Source organism: Dromiciops gliroides, chromosome 4 (genome assembly GCF_019393635.1).
Source record: "Dromiciops gliroides isolate mDroGli1 chromosome 4, mDroGli1.pri, whole genome shotgun sequence".
Classification (NCBI taxonomy): domain Eukaryota; kingdom Metazoa; phylum Chordata; class Mammalia; order Microbiotheria; family Microbiotheriidae; genus Dromiciops; species Dromiciops gliroides.
In genome coordinates, this window is record NC_057864.1 from 207537641 (window position 1) to 207552968 (window position 15328).

At 38.4% G+C, this 15328-nt stretch overlaps 1 non-coding gene across 1 annotated transcript; it reads left to right on the forward strand.

Annotated features, from left to right (window-relative positions):
- Positions 1-299: 299 nt before the first annotated feature.
- LOC122726990 lies at positions 300-406 on the forward strand. The gene has a single exon (XR_006352977.1). It is a non-coding gene; the product is annotated as a U6 spliceosomal RNA (small nuclear RNA).
- Positions 407-15328: the final 14922 nt, after the last annotated feature.

Below are 15328 nucleotides of genomic sequence, written 5' to 3' on the forward strand. Positions count from 1 at the left end.
CCACAGCTAGTAAGTGTTAAGTGTCTGAGGCCGGATTTGATCTTGGGTCCTCCTGACTTCAGGGCTGGTGTTCTATCCACTGTTCTACCTAGCTACCCCAACATATATACTCTTGAAGGTTGAGAGTAGTAGAGCCACTCTGTACATCCAATTTAAGAGTATGAGTGCAAGTTGATAGAGCATCCCAGATAGGATACTACTTTTTAAATGGCTTTATATTGTGTAGAAGTGTTCCTTTCTTCTTGCAATTTTTTTACATTCCTAAATATAGTGATTATTGTTTAGAAATGATGGTAAGTGTGCTTGCTTCAGCAACACATATACTAAAATTGGAATGATACAGAGAATATTAGCATGACCCCTGCACAAGGATGCCAAGCAAATTCATGAAGAAATGATGGTAAGAGAACCTTAATTAAGAGTAGAAAGTAGAAATATATAATCCCCATATAATTTTCATAAGCTAGAAAAAAAGTACATCAGTTATAATGCTGCAGGAGAGATATATTTTATGTCTGAGTATCAGTTGTTTAGTGTTTTGTTTTTAATGCAAGGAGAATTCATACTATTAATGAATAAAACCAGGCAGCATTGTCTCTTGCCTAGCAAAAAAAAAAAAGTCTACTATGGAATGATGGATTGATGATGATTGGATGAAGATGAGGATTGATTGATGATGTTGATGATAAAACATATGGTACTTACTTTGCTGGGCTATTGGGTTTGTTTTTGTTTTTGTTTTTGCTGGGCAGTGAGGGTTAAGTGACTTGTCCAGGGTCACACAGCTAGTAAGTGTCAAGTGTCTGAAGCAGGATTTGAACTCAGGTTCTCCTGAATCCAGGGCCAATGCTTTAATCACTGTCTCCTTTTCTGGGCTATCGTGAAGAAAGTTCTTTATCAGGTATAAGGCACTATATAAATGTTATCTATTTCTGTTGTTACAATAATCAACCTCATGGGTTTATTGTGAGGAAATCTTTTTTTAAAGTACTATATAAGTGTAGTTAACTATAAAAAAATGATGAATAGGATACTATCAGAAAAATCTGGAAAGACCTATATGAGCTGATGCAGAGTGAAATGTACTGTCTACAAAATAACAGCTATATTGTAAGATGGTCTGTTGTGAATGACTTGGCTATTTTCAGCAATGCAATGATCCAAGACAACTTTGGAGGACTTATGAAAAATACAATCTATCTAGAGAAAGGACTGATGGCATCTGAATACAGATTGAAGCATATTTTTTTGTTAGTTCCTTTATCTGAAAAAAAAAAAAAAAGAAGGTGCAGATTTCCAAGTGATGGCTGGAGCCTCAGAAAAGTGATTCAGTTACATTAATGTGACTTTTATTTGGGAGACACCAAAATATAATTTCTTTTATAATATTCAACATTTAGAAAAAAATAAAATAACTGGTCTTACTCCTAAATTTTATGAGGACTAATTAAGATTTTCTCCACTAAAGATTCTCAGGTGTTCTCGTTATGTCATAGATCACTGTAGGGAAATATATGGGTTAGACAAGAGTTTGTCTAAAAAAAATATATGATCAATGTGAGTCAGCAGTGTAATGCAGCCCCCTATGCCCTCCCCCCACCAATAAACAAATAAGCAAACTACTAACATGATCTTGGGCTGAATTAAGAAAACAAAGCTTCAGGAATAAGGAGGAAATAGTTCCATTGTACTCTAACCTGGTCACACCCCCTTTCAAGTATTATGTTCAGTTCTGGGCATCACAGTTTAAGAAGGACATTAATAAGTTGCAGATGTCCAGAGGAGAGTGACCAAGATGGTGAAGGTCCTTGAGTTCATTTCATTTGAAGATAGTTTGAAAAAAACAGGGATGTTTCTCCTTTAGAAAAGACCTAGAGAGTACATAATAAATATTTGAAGGACTGCCATTTGGATGGTGAAAAGATTTGTTAATTTGGTCAGAGAGAGCAGAGCCATTAACAATGGGTGTAAGTTGCAAAGTTTGTTGTTGTTGTTGTTGTTTTTTTGCCTGGGTCTGGTTAGGGGTGCTTTGATCCTGAGGGGGACATTCTGACCTAGGAGAAATATGGTTGATTAACATGCTGGGGTTAGTTAGAGATTACTCTTTCATTGGAAAAGCAATGTAGTAAATTAACCAGATAGTGGTTAGTCAAACAGATAACAAAACAGTCACCCGGAAAGCTGGGTGCCTTGAATTTATAACATGAGCTTAGTTGGGAGCCAATTGTGCTTGCTATGTGATTAGGACCAGGTAGTGACAATCTCAAGTTAGAAATGTAGAATTTTTATTATTCATGTATCCAAATAGCTAGCATCATCATTTTCCAAACTTCTGTAACTGTTCAGTCTTAAGTCTCTCCCCCCACCCCCTTCTCTCCTCTAGAAAATTGTCATCTTCTCCTTTTGTCATGGGGTACAGAGCACCCCAGAAGTTCTCTGGGGTACATCAAGGAATCTTCTCCTTGAGAAACTAAACCATAGGACAGATAAGCCTAGAGGGATAAGTGGAACCACTTTGGACTGAGCTAGCTTTTGGACCTCCACCCTTCATTCTGGTCTCCCTTACCTGTGGGGAGATAAGTTTGAATGTGGCTGCTGCCTTTGTATCCTGAAGAGAGAGATGGCTTGATAGATCCGTAGCCACCCCTCACCCAATTCCCCCAGCTACCACCAGTGGGGGATGGTCCTCCTTCACTAAAGGAACTTTCCACAGGCAGATGGTCCACCCCCATCAGCCCCCTATAAAAGTACTTGCCAGTCTCTTGCTCGAGGAGATTGGTACCTCAGAGCCACGTGCTTTGTGCCTATCTCCCCACGAGAAGTCCAAGGATTTCTTTCATGGTTTCCCTTCCCTTCCTTTGCTCCTAAATAAACTACCATCTTAATTTCACTGCTTTTGTGAGCAAGAGGGTATAATTCTTTTTTTTTTTTTTTTTTTTTTTGCGGGGCAATGGGGGTTAAGTGACTTGCCCAGGGTCACACAGCTGGTAAGTGTCAAGTGTCTGAGGCCGGATTTGAACTCAGGTACTCCTGAATCCAGGGCCGGTGCTTTATCCACTGTGCCACCTAGCCGCCCCCAAGGGTATAATTCTTTAAAGAGGAATTCCTAAGAACCCCAACCCCTAACCCAACCCCAAACTCATTTCCCCCATAACGCTTTGTTTGGGGAGTTGAAGTTTAGACTTCTTCTCCCAGCCATACCTCTATGTGCTGACTGATTAAGGAACACACCATAAATCTGTTCCACCCTGGGAGTTGAAATTTAGACTTCTCCCAGCCATACCTCTGTGTGCCAAATAATAAAACCTTTTACTTAAATTCTTATTAGAACTTGTGCACAAGTAATTCCTTGATAGAGGAACATTTTCAGAACCAATTTAGTGATTGCAAGACAAATGAAGCTTGGTTGATATATAAATGTATATTATACACTTACACATACACACACATCTTTCTCTAATTCTGGAAATGTTGCCCTATTATGACACTGAGGACCACTTCACCTATCTGCACAACACCCTAAATATATAGTAATAACTTTTGCCTAGCATTTTTGTCTTCACAGTAAAGCCTCTCTTATCTTTACAAAAATAAGATATTGGTATTTTTTAAAAATTTCTTTTAAGGAGGACAGGGATGTTTTGCTGTGGAGGCAGGAATGTTGGGTAAAGGTTATCACCTCTGCTTTCCCACTTCTCTCATTCCTTAGTAACTCCTTGAACCATATCTAAGCTCCAAGGCAATTTTCATGGCCTTAGGGCATGGTTGCATTTGAAAAGGCAAATGAAAAGTTTTGTATACATTGATCTTCAGAGTCAGAAAAACTCAGCAGGAGATACAGGATCCGTGGTAGGTGTGGGTGATAAAAAGAGAAACATAGCCAGTTTGGAAGAGATGAAAGGAATTTACCCACCCAGATACAGGAGGGGTCTGCTGTACTAGGGTGGGAGTGGAGCCTAACCCTGCAACCTCACCAACATAGATCCAGCTCCAGGCAGGCTGCATCAGAGAAATTTACCCCCAGAGCCTCCAAATCAGCTGAAGTGCCATGTCTTCTGGAACTAAGCTCATGGTCTGGTGAGAGGGCTTAGTGGTTAGCCAGGGGAGAATAGAGGGGTCTTTGCTGGAGCTGATGCTGAATTTATCTTCCCCAGTGGAGAACCTGGAAGAAATCTTGAGTGGCAGCAGCCAAGGTGGGGGAGGGGCACAGGATTGCCAGAACTATCAACACACAGAAACAAAAATTTTGTTTTCTGGTTGGATAGCAAGTAGGCTTGGGGTTACTTACAGACCAGAGCACAGGCCAGGCAAGTGAAGAACCTACCCCTCCTTAACTCGTACAATCTTGGAACCACTGAAGCTTGGGACAGTACAGTCTGGGAAAAGGGTCCCACTTTAAGAAGGAGTTAAAAGTCAAGAAATAGGTAGACAAAATGAGAAGACAGAGAAAGATGCTGACCACAGAAAGTTTCTTTAGTGACAAGGAAGAATGAGGTGCACCCTCAGAAGAGGATGGCAACATCAGGGCTCCTAAATTGACAGCTTACAAGAAAAATATGAATTGGTCTCAGGTCATAGAGGCACTTAAAAAGAACTTTGAAGACAAAGTAAGAGAGGTAGAGGAAAAAATGAGAGTGATGCAGGAAAGTCATGAGAAAAAAGTCAACAGCTTGAAAAGTCAAATGGAAAAGCTCTCTGAAGAAAATAATTGCCTAAGAATTAGGACTTAACAAATGGAAGCTAGTGACTTTATGAGAAACCAAGACACAATCAAGCAAAACCAAAATGAACAAAAAAATAGAGGGCAATGTGAAATATCTTCTTGGAAAAACAGCTGACCTGGAAAATAGATCCAGGAGAAATAATTTGAAAATGATTGGACTACCTGAAAACCATGATCAACAAAAGAGTTTAGACATCATCTTCCAAGAGATTGTCAGGGAAAATTGCCCTGATATTCTAGAAGCAGAAGGTAAAATGGGAATTGAAAGAATCTACTGATCATCTCCTGAAAAAGATCCCAAAATGAAAACTTCCAGCATTATTATAGCCAAATTCCAGAGATCCCAGGTAAAGGAGAAAATATTGCAAGCAGTCAGAAAGAAACAATTCAAGGACTGTGGAGCAACAGTCAGGATAGCACAAGATCTAGTATATTCTACATTAAAGGATCAGAGGACATGGAATATGATATTCCAGAGGGCAAAGGAATTGGAATTACAACCAAGAATCACCTGCCTAGCAAAACTGATTATAATCTTTCAGGGGAAAACATGAGACTTCAATGAAAAAGAGGACTTTCAGGCATTTGTGATGAAAAGACCTGAACTGAATAGAAAATTTGACTTTCAAATGTGAGACCCTAGAGAAGCATAAAAAGGTAAATAGGAAAAAGAAATAATGAGGAATGTTAAAAGGTTAAACTGTTTACATTCCTACATGGGAAGATGATACTTCTAACTCATAAGAACTTTCTCAGTATTAGGGCAAATGATAGTAATAAATTTAGACAGAGGGCACAGTTAGGAATTGATTATGAAGGGATGATTTCTGTAAAGCATTTTTTTTGACATTTTTGTGGGGTGTTGAGGGTTGGGTGGTCTTATGTCTGAGGACAGATTTGGGCTCGGGTCCCCCTGGGTCCAGGGTGGGTGCTTTGTCCACTGTGTCACCTAACTGCCCCATTATGACATCTTTAGGGTAAAATTGAGCGGGGGAGGATTGCACTGGGGGAGGGGGAAGGGGAGAGGTAGAATGGGGTGAAATCTTACATGAAAGAAGCAGGAAACAGCTTATGGAATGGAGGGAGAGATGGGGGAGGAGTGGGGAAGTGAATGAGCCTTACACTCATCAGAATTGGCTCAAAGACCTTACTGTCATCAGAGTTGGCTCAAGGAGGCAATAACATACACACTCTAACCCTGCAGGCTTTTTCTACCAAAAGAGCAGTAGCCACCACGGTCCAAAGGCAAGGTGGTGCTCCAGCAACTACAGAATCAAATTGAGTAGAATAATTAGCTATTGGGTGCTGGAATGGTCCTAATTCAGGTCCTCAGAAGCTACAGGAGTAGCTCTGTTCATGTACAAAAAGAGTAAAAGACTTACTGTAGTCTGCAAGTCCTAGTGCAGGTGCTGATAACAAGGCCTGTTTTAATTCTATTATAGCTGAAAAATGCTGAGAATCCAGCTGTAAAGGTTCATAATTGTCAAAAATCCTTTTGTTCAAAATATCCAATGCTTGTTCTTTTACTATGTTCAAGAAATTTGACTTTTTCCAAGTCATGAACTTGTTTAATAGGGTCACTTTTTTGTTGTCTGATGTAATCCACTATTGCTGTCACTGATCTCTGACCCCTGTATTCTCTCTTCATTATCATACCATTCCAGAACAGTTTTAGAGTAGGGTATTTGCTTATCCTATATCTTTGGGCATTTCTGAGTGCTGATCACAATCTACTTAGGCAAACGCTACTTGATTCTTATTTGGATATTCTTCCTTAATGACATTGGAGGCTTCCTCAAAGATTGGATGCAACATCTGGCTGAATTGACCCCAGTCAGCATAAAAATTAACCAAAGCAACATCTGCATTGTTTAAAATTTTATCCATATTTCCACTATAAAGACTTGCTATTTCAGCTGTTATTGGAGTGAAAATCCAAGTTATCAAAAGCAGCAGGGAGAATCAGAGGTCAGGCAAGGACAAGAAGATGGTAGCTTTCATTGTAGTGAAGGGTCTTGGGCAGGGAGAGGTGGAGGTGGTGGCAAGCTCCAGGGGGATGAGGAGGAAAATGGGGAGGTGGTGGGATGACGGTTGCTCCTTAGGTGACTGGAGCACTTTGTCCTCTCGACCTGGGGCTCTAGCAACTAATACCCAGGACAACTTCCAGAGAGGGCTCTCATGCCCTCACTTCCAGGTCCTGGACCTGCCAGAGCATTCCAGGAACGTAAGTTCTTGTTGGGGTGGAAAGGGAGGGAGGAAGAGAATTTGGAACACAAAGTTTTTTTAAAAATTGATGTCAAAATTACATGTAATTTGGGAAAATAACATTCTAAATAAAGGGGCTTCTAAGACTTTACTCAGAAGAGAGCACTCTAGTCATGGTAACTGCAAAAGTGTCTCATTGTGGCAGCCTGTTTGAATACCTGCTGTTTCATTTGGGTTTGGTCAATCAATCAGTCAACTAGCATTTATTAGGTCCTTATAATATGTACAAGTCACTGTACTAAGGGATGGTAAAAAAAAAGTCAAAACACAAACAATTCTTGCTCTTAAGGAGTTCACAGTCTAATGGAGGAGACAGCATGCAAAGAGTTACTGATGCTGTAGTTGTCACCTCCCAGAATTTTTAGAGCAGTAGAAATTCACAAGATCACAACATGGGCAATTCCATCTCAGGATACACCATGCAAAGAGACAGAGTTGGCAATGTGTTCACAGTCACCAATGCTGGGTGGAAGGGAATCAACCTGTACCCAAGCCAGTTCTAAGGGAGGCAGCTCAAAACGGCCCTCCTACTTCCAAGTCAAGAGAAAAAGAATAAATCATTGATGGATGGGTCCCTCCTTGTATATAAATTCTGGGTTTTGACTCAGCAATCCTTGAATAATGAATTCTACCAGTTGTTCATTTGTTTCAATTGTGTCTGACTTTGTTACCCCTTTTGGGCTTTTCTTGGCAAGGATACTGGAATGGTTTGCCAATTCCTTTTCCAGCTCATTTAACAGATGAGGAGACCAAGGTAAACAAGGTGAAGTGATTTGCCTAGGATCACCCAGCAAGTAAGTATTTGAAGCCAGATTTGAACTCAGGTAGGTGAGTCTTCCTGACTCCAGGCTGAGAACTCTTTATTGTCATCTATAATAATAACAATAATAATTAAAATTTCTGTAGTTAACATTTCTATAGTGTTTACTAAGTGCCAGGCACTATGATAAGCACTTTTAAATTATCTCATTTGATCTTCACAATAGCCCTGAGAGGTAGGACTTTTCCATAGTCACCATAGCTTGTAAGCATCTAAGGTCAGATTCTCTTTTTCCTGACTCCAGACCAAGTGCTCTCTCCACTGTTACCTACCTGTCCTACCTAGTCATCATCGATAGAAGTAGGCTGATTCCTAGCTTCTATGTGATTGCTCTAACTGAAACTAGGAAGGGAATATCTGCTTATGTTCTTTTTTTTTTTTTGAGGCAATTGGGGTTAAGTGACTTGCACAGGGTCACACAGCTAGTAAGTATCAAGTGTCTGAGGCCAGAACTCAGGTCCTCATGACCCCAGGGCCGGTGCTTTATCCACTGTGCCACCTAGCTGCCCTTGCTTATGTTCTTATGCTCCAGTCAACCCCCATTATAGCAGCATCACATAATTCCTCAGAATCAAAGAATTTTGAAAGTTGTAAGGGACCTCAGCAGCCACTTCACCCAACCCATACATGAAAGGAATCCACACTGCAGCAGAGCTAACAAGATGCCATATTCAAACTCTGCTTGAAGACTTTCAAGTAAGGGCAACCCACTATCTCTCTAAGAAGCTTACTCAGCTTTTGGACAGTTCTAATTATATGTAAGTTTTTCCTAAGATTAAATGTGAATTTACCTCTTGGCAATTTCTACCCATCATTGTGGTTCTGTATATTGGAGTCAAATAGAACAAGACTAATCTCTACTCAGGGTCATGCTAGATTCCACTGGTACAGCCTCTCAAAAGATGATTGTTAAGTTTTCAGTATAAGGATTTACACCTTGGAATAGGCAAATCCTCCAAATTGAGATTTGAATTATGGTTTTATTGATTGTTGAGATTTAAAAATGTGATAGAGAAAATGTAAATGATGCAGATGAAACTGGAGAGCTAATTGTTGAGCACATCGCTGACTCTACTATACCTGACAGCTCTAAATATGCTCGAATAACATTATAATCTCTGAGTCCTCCCTTCTTCAGGTAAAATACTTCCATTTCTTATAACTGATCCTCATCTGGCAATGACTCAAGGCCCTCCACCATCTTAGTTATCCATATGAAAAACTCTCCAGCAATGTCCTACCTAAACTGTGATGTTCATAACAATTTAAGTCAGCTCTGGCAAGGCAGAGTAAAAAGGGATTACCATCTCCTTAAGGCATAGAAGCTATTCTCTTCAATTGTGAGAAATGACTATTAATAACCAATATTTTGGGGAAATTCAGAGACTCTCCCCTTCTCCTAAATTCCTCACTTTTAAAAAATCCCTTCCTTCCTGGAGGACATTACTGAATGAGATTGCATTAACTCTCCTCATTTTGGTCAGACCCTACCCAACCATGCATGGAATTTAATCTACAGTGGGAAAGCTCATCGTGTTCTACTCAAACTTGGGTGAAGATAGATCTTTTTGTCTAGATAGCAAAGACTTCTGTTCAGGGATCACTCACCCCTTTCCCCCATTGAAAAGGGTATAGATTCTTTGGATTGATAGCCTAAAGTATGGGTGGTCTGGTAAGCCCTTCATTTTAATACAGCCCACCTCCAATTACCTTAACCAATTAGATTTGATTGTTGTTTGATGAACCACCTACTGTTTTGAAGGGTATATGAAGAGTGAGTCTGCCCCCATGATTGTCTTTGCTCTAAAAGAGATGGCTAGATGACCATCCTTTTATTAATAACCTGCTGGCCTTATTAATAAAACGATCAAATTACCCAGAAACTATGTCTCTCAATTTTTCATTGTCACAAAATGTAGCCCAAAAGTACATTTTTTGAAATCTGTTATATTGCACAGTTGATGTATTTTGAGTTTGCATTTTAATCAAATCCCCAGATTTTTGTTAGACAAACCTCTGTGTAATGCTTCTGCCCTCCTATAGTCGTGAAGTTGATTGTTGGAACTCAAGTTTAAGACTTAAGATTATTATTATTATTTTAGTGAGGCAATTGGGGTTAAGTGACTTGCCCAGGGTCACACAGCTAGTTAGTGTTAAGTGTCTGAGGCTGGATTTGAACTCAGGTACTCCTGACTCCAGGGCCAGTGTTCTATCCATTGCACCACCTAGCTGCCCCCCTTTTTTAAAGATTATTTTTATAGAATAATATCCTATTATATCCAAATTTGAGCTTGTCAAGATCTTTTTGAATTCTGATTCTATTGTCCATTGTGTTAGCATTTCTTCCCAGCTTAGTGTCATCTGAAAATTTTATGAGCATTCCATCTTTGACTTTATGCAACTAAATAAAAATATAAAGATAAACAAATAAGGACAGACAAAAATAATTATTCCTAAGTAGGTTAAGCCAATGTTATAAAGCTGACAATATTATCTATATTAATTTATTCAGTCATCAATTATATTGCCAATAGATTATTTTTAGTGCTAAAAATAATGGAGTTCTTATGGAGGAAAAAAGGTATAGAATCTCAAGGATAATAATTGTTACAGGGGAAATGGTTGGTGTGGGCTTCCTTAGGAATTCCTCTTTGAAGAATTATACTGTCTCACACACAAATCCAATTAGAATAAAATAATATTTCATTTGGGTGCTAGAGAAAGGAAAACCTAAAGACAAGTCTCAAGGGGAGATAGTTCCAGAGAGATGGTTCTTTATCTATCTCCTGAGCAGGAAAAAGACCATAGGTTTTATAGATTGTAGATGGGGTGATTGCCTGAGCCCTTATTGGGGGTGGGCTTGGAGAAGTTGGATGTATGGGGGTGATCACCTCCTGACAATGGAAAATCCTCTTTGGGAGTGGGGAAAGCATGAATAAAGGTCTGAATGAGAGGACTTTTGGAGTTATTTCTGTCCCCTTGGTGCCACTCAGGCAGCAGCCATACCTAATAGGATTTTCTGCTTAATGTGTGGGGGAGACTGGTTTTTAGGTGTGTCTGTATCTGTCCTTTGGTTTAGTTTCTCAAGGAGAAGGTTCCTTGAGTTCCCCAGAAAACTTCTGAGGTACCCCAGGCCTATAACAATAATGAAATAAATGAGAAGGAAAGGAGTCTTTCACTATTACATCTCATACTGTACTATAAAGCAGGAATCATTTTTTAATCTTTAATTAACTTATTAATATTAATTTAAAATTTTTTGAGATCCAAATTCTCTTTTCTTCTCAACCCTCCCCTACTTGTTGAGAAGTCAAGCAATATATTAATTATGCACCTGAAGTCACACAAAACATATTTCCATATTAGTCATGTTGCAAAGCAAACAAATAAGAAAAAGAAAGAAAAAAAGTATGTTTCCATCTGTAGTGAGTTCATTGGATCTCCCTCTGGAGGTGGATAACATTTTTAAAGGAAGATATCAAAGCTAATATCAATTATATGAAAATGTTTCAAATAACTTAGAGAAATTCAAACTAAGGGAACTCTCAGATTCCTTGTCACACCTATCAGATTGTCTTTTGGTTTTGTTTGTTTGTTTGTTTGTTTTGGTGGGGCAACGGGGGTTAAGTGACTTGCCCAGGGTCACATAGCTGGTAACTGTCAAGTATCTGAGGCCAGATTTGAACTCAGGTACTCCTGAATCCAGGGCTGGTGCTTTATCCACTGCACCACCTAGCTGCCCCTCAGATTGTCAAAGATGACAGAAGTAAATAACAAATTTGGGAGAGACTACGGGAATACAGGCATCCTATGTTTTTGATCCAGCCATTCTGGATAGCAAGTCAATTCAACTCAACAAACATTTTTTAAGCACTTATTGTATGTTAGGCACTGTGCTTAGCACTAGAAATACAAATACAACAAGAAAGAAAGACAAATCTTGCCCTCAAGGAGATTATATTCTAATGGGAGAAGACAGCACATAAAAGGAAGCTGAAAAATGGATGGTGAGGAAGTATAGAGGAGTACCCATCCAAGGACATGGTAAAAAGAGTTTGGCAGGTCAGGAGTACTGTCTGGAGAAAAATAAAACTTGCTGGTTTGGGTATCCTTCTTAAAAATGGAGATTCTGGAAAAAAGTAGCCAATCAGAGGAAAAGAATGCAGGGAGAAAGGTTACTTCCAGTGTGAGAAATTAAAAGGTAGATAAACTTTCAGGGTGAAGAGATTTCTGTGGCATAGTAGAAAAAGTTTGGACAATTAAAAATGTAATCTAGAAAGAAGTAAATATAGCAATCTGGACTCTGGTACCAAAGGTACTAAATTGTAGATGTGATACCATTTGACTTACCTATACTGCTACTACAGTTATGCCTCAAGAGATAAAGGAAGAAGAAAAAGAGAAATATTTATTGCAATTTTTTCACAGTAGTCCAAAACCATTAACTAAACCAATTGTGAGAAAAATGACTCCTGCTCAATAATTCTCTGGAACTCAGCAGCAATGTGACAAAGGCTTGTTTATTGTTATTTTTGCAAGAATGGGCAGCCCAGTGTGCAGTTGATGGGTGCCCAAAATGGAGGCTCACAGGCCTGGTTTTATCCCCTAGTCCCTAAGACAAATGGCAAGGGTTACAATCTAGGCACAAAAACTAGATAATTGGATTTCCAACCCTCTGCTTCCACTCTCCTAGATGGAGCAAACTTTGTGAGGAGAATCTCCATTAGCCTCTGCATTGAGAGGAGACAATTACCCAATTCCTCACAATCCCTCCTCTTTATTTTTGACTATTGGGCTCCTCTCATTCCATTTGTTGAATACATCCTCTGCCTCTGAATTAGCCCTGGAAGGAAGGAGATAATACAGCATCCTATCACTGTTAAAACCCCTGCCACTATGATGAGAGTGGTGAGGATAGAGACATCAAAACCTTTCCATTTTCCAAACCAGGATTCCATCCATCCTATCCAGGTAGTATCAATCAAGGGCCATCCTGTTTTCCCAAGCCATTTTGCTAGTTACAGCCAGTTGTTCAGAAATACCCTGTATAGCATCCCTTCAAGACTGCTTTTGTTCCTTGGAAAATTATATCCTCATTGTATTTTCAGTAACAGACCCCAGGTATAACACAAGGAACAAATCTCAATGACTACCAAGACTACAACACCAAGCATGGTTAACAGCATTAGCTAATATAAAGTCTCTTTGTAATTTCAGTAGCGCACTCCCATTGTCCATTCAGTTAGCCAATTTCATCTTGGATCTCAGATGTCCCATATAACTGTCTGCTCCCTGGAACTACTTTTCTTGGGGCAGTCTGGAAGATGTCTTGTCTTCAGGGCACCTCTTCAGTAGATTTACTTCTCAGATTTGAAATTGCGTGTAGAGATTCCTCAGATGTCCCTATTAAAATCTCAGTGCAATACAGATCTCAATACAACATGGTACAGTCTCTCAAATTCTACTTCCCCAATAACTATTCCATTTGGTAAAAGCTACCTCAAATATTATGGTTCTCATCTTGGTAACAATAAGAGGAATTTCAAAATAAAGGTCTCATAGTTTACCTGAACTTTAAAGAATTTATAATATGAGTTAACAAACATTATTAACAACAGGCCAAATGGTTACCTCTACCTTGATACCTGCAGGCTATAATTTAAATGTTTCAAAATACCACAGAAAGCAGAACTCTTACATCTTTCCAAATTACATATATATCAATTTGACCTCATTAAAAAAAATCCTTACTCAATTGTTTAAGATCTAATCCTCACATAAAACTTAGGTTTCAGAATACTTTTAACTTCAATTATAGTAAAAGACTTAGTAATTAATTTCAAAACAGTGCATGTCAAATAAGTTGTCCATAATAAACCATGTTTATATTACAGGACATGCTCTACAGACAAATGTTATTTCCACATCATATAATAAACTTAAATAGAATTGACTTTTCATCAGGTGTAACAAAACATTCTGTAAGTTACCCTCCTTTAAGAAAACTGGCTGCATTGAAATTATTTTCTTCAAAACAATCTTAAGATATTCCTGATTCAGTTTTAAAATGCATAACTAAAACAGACAGATGACAAGGATAAATGCTTATACATTCTAGTTGTTTAGAAACTCAAAGGGACTAGAATTTATAAGCCAAATAGCTTAAATCTTATACCTGCATCTAACCCAGATATTACAGTATTAACCTAAGGATGAAGAGCCAATGTTGTGTTCATGCTAATCAAGTGACATGATTATAGGACTCTGCCATAAAAGAAGGGAGGCAATGCTCTCAGGGAATAAGATTTCCCCAAACTCCATGTGTTTACTCCAGGCAGAAGTTCTGCAGACTATCAGTGTAGGTGCCAGACTTAAAATAAGCCAGGTGGGAGAGTTTACATTCCATGTGTAATATTTGGGGAAACTGAGTCAGGAGATGCCTACGTCAGCCTGTGCCAAAAAGTTGGTCTCCCAGCATTTCCCAAGAGAACTCCACCTGCAGTGTATACAGGTAAAAACCCCCATAGGGTTGCTGGCATTATGGGTCCTTGATGGTCATAACTGGAGTCAGACTCAGAATAATAATAGTTAATAGTCCCATAATGTCTTAAATAGCAAGTTCCAATAATCAGTACCAAAAGTGAACTTACTTCTCAAGGATCATATATCCTATGTAGCAAGCATTAACTATGCTTGTACCTATGTTAAATTTATGCTTTTCATCCCTGACTTAGCACTACACAAATGACTCTGCCTTGAGATACTCAATAACAAGCAATGGTTGAAATGAGTATAAACAATCCCAAGTTGCATACTGGGAACAAACTAGAAAATGTCCCACTCAACCACAGAGGGTACTGCCCTCAAAATTCCTTTAAATCATTGAGATGACTCAACTACTCTACATGTATTTCTACACATGTTCTAATTCCAAATAATAATCATAGGTAGGTAGACTCCTATTTCCTATTAAGGTGATATAAGACAATTCATAAGTTACCAATGTATCTTATACATATCAAATTCAGGCACTAATATAACTATTGCTTAATACCAAATAAATTCAGATTAAAACAGTAAGATCTTTCTTACAGCTTAGCACATTCATTTAGATGCTCTATTATAAATTTAATAACCAATTGATTCAATACTGCAATAACAAACTTCTACTTTGTCTACTCTTATAATAGAAATATGCCACGAGAGTTACAAGGACACACCAAATCTAAGAATGAAACTCAAATATTCCAATATTCAGGGTCTCAGAAAAGCTTTTTCCATCAATTAATAAAATTTCACAAATTACAGTAGATTTGGACATAATTGTTATCAATATCAAATTGTCTTTGCAACAAATTAGCTCACAAATAAGATAACAGGCCTTCTAAATCACACGAGTGTTAATTGAATATGCACACATTACATCCTGAAAAAAGATATATAATATATAATAATATATAACATATAATAAAATATAGATAATATATAATAATATCATGTATATAAATTTAAGAAACAGC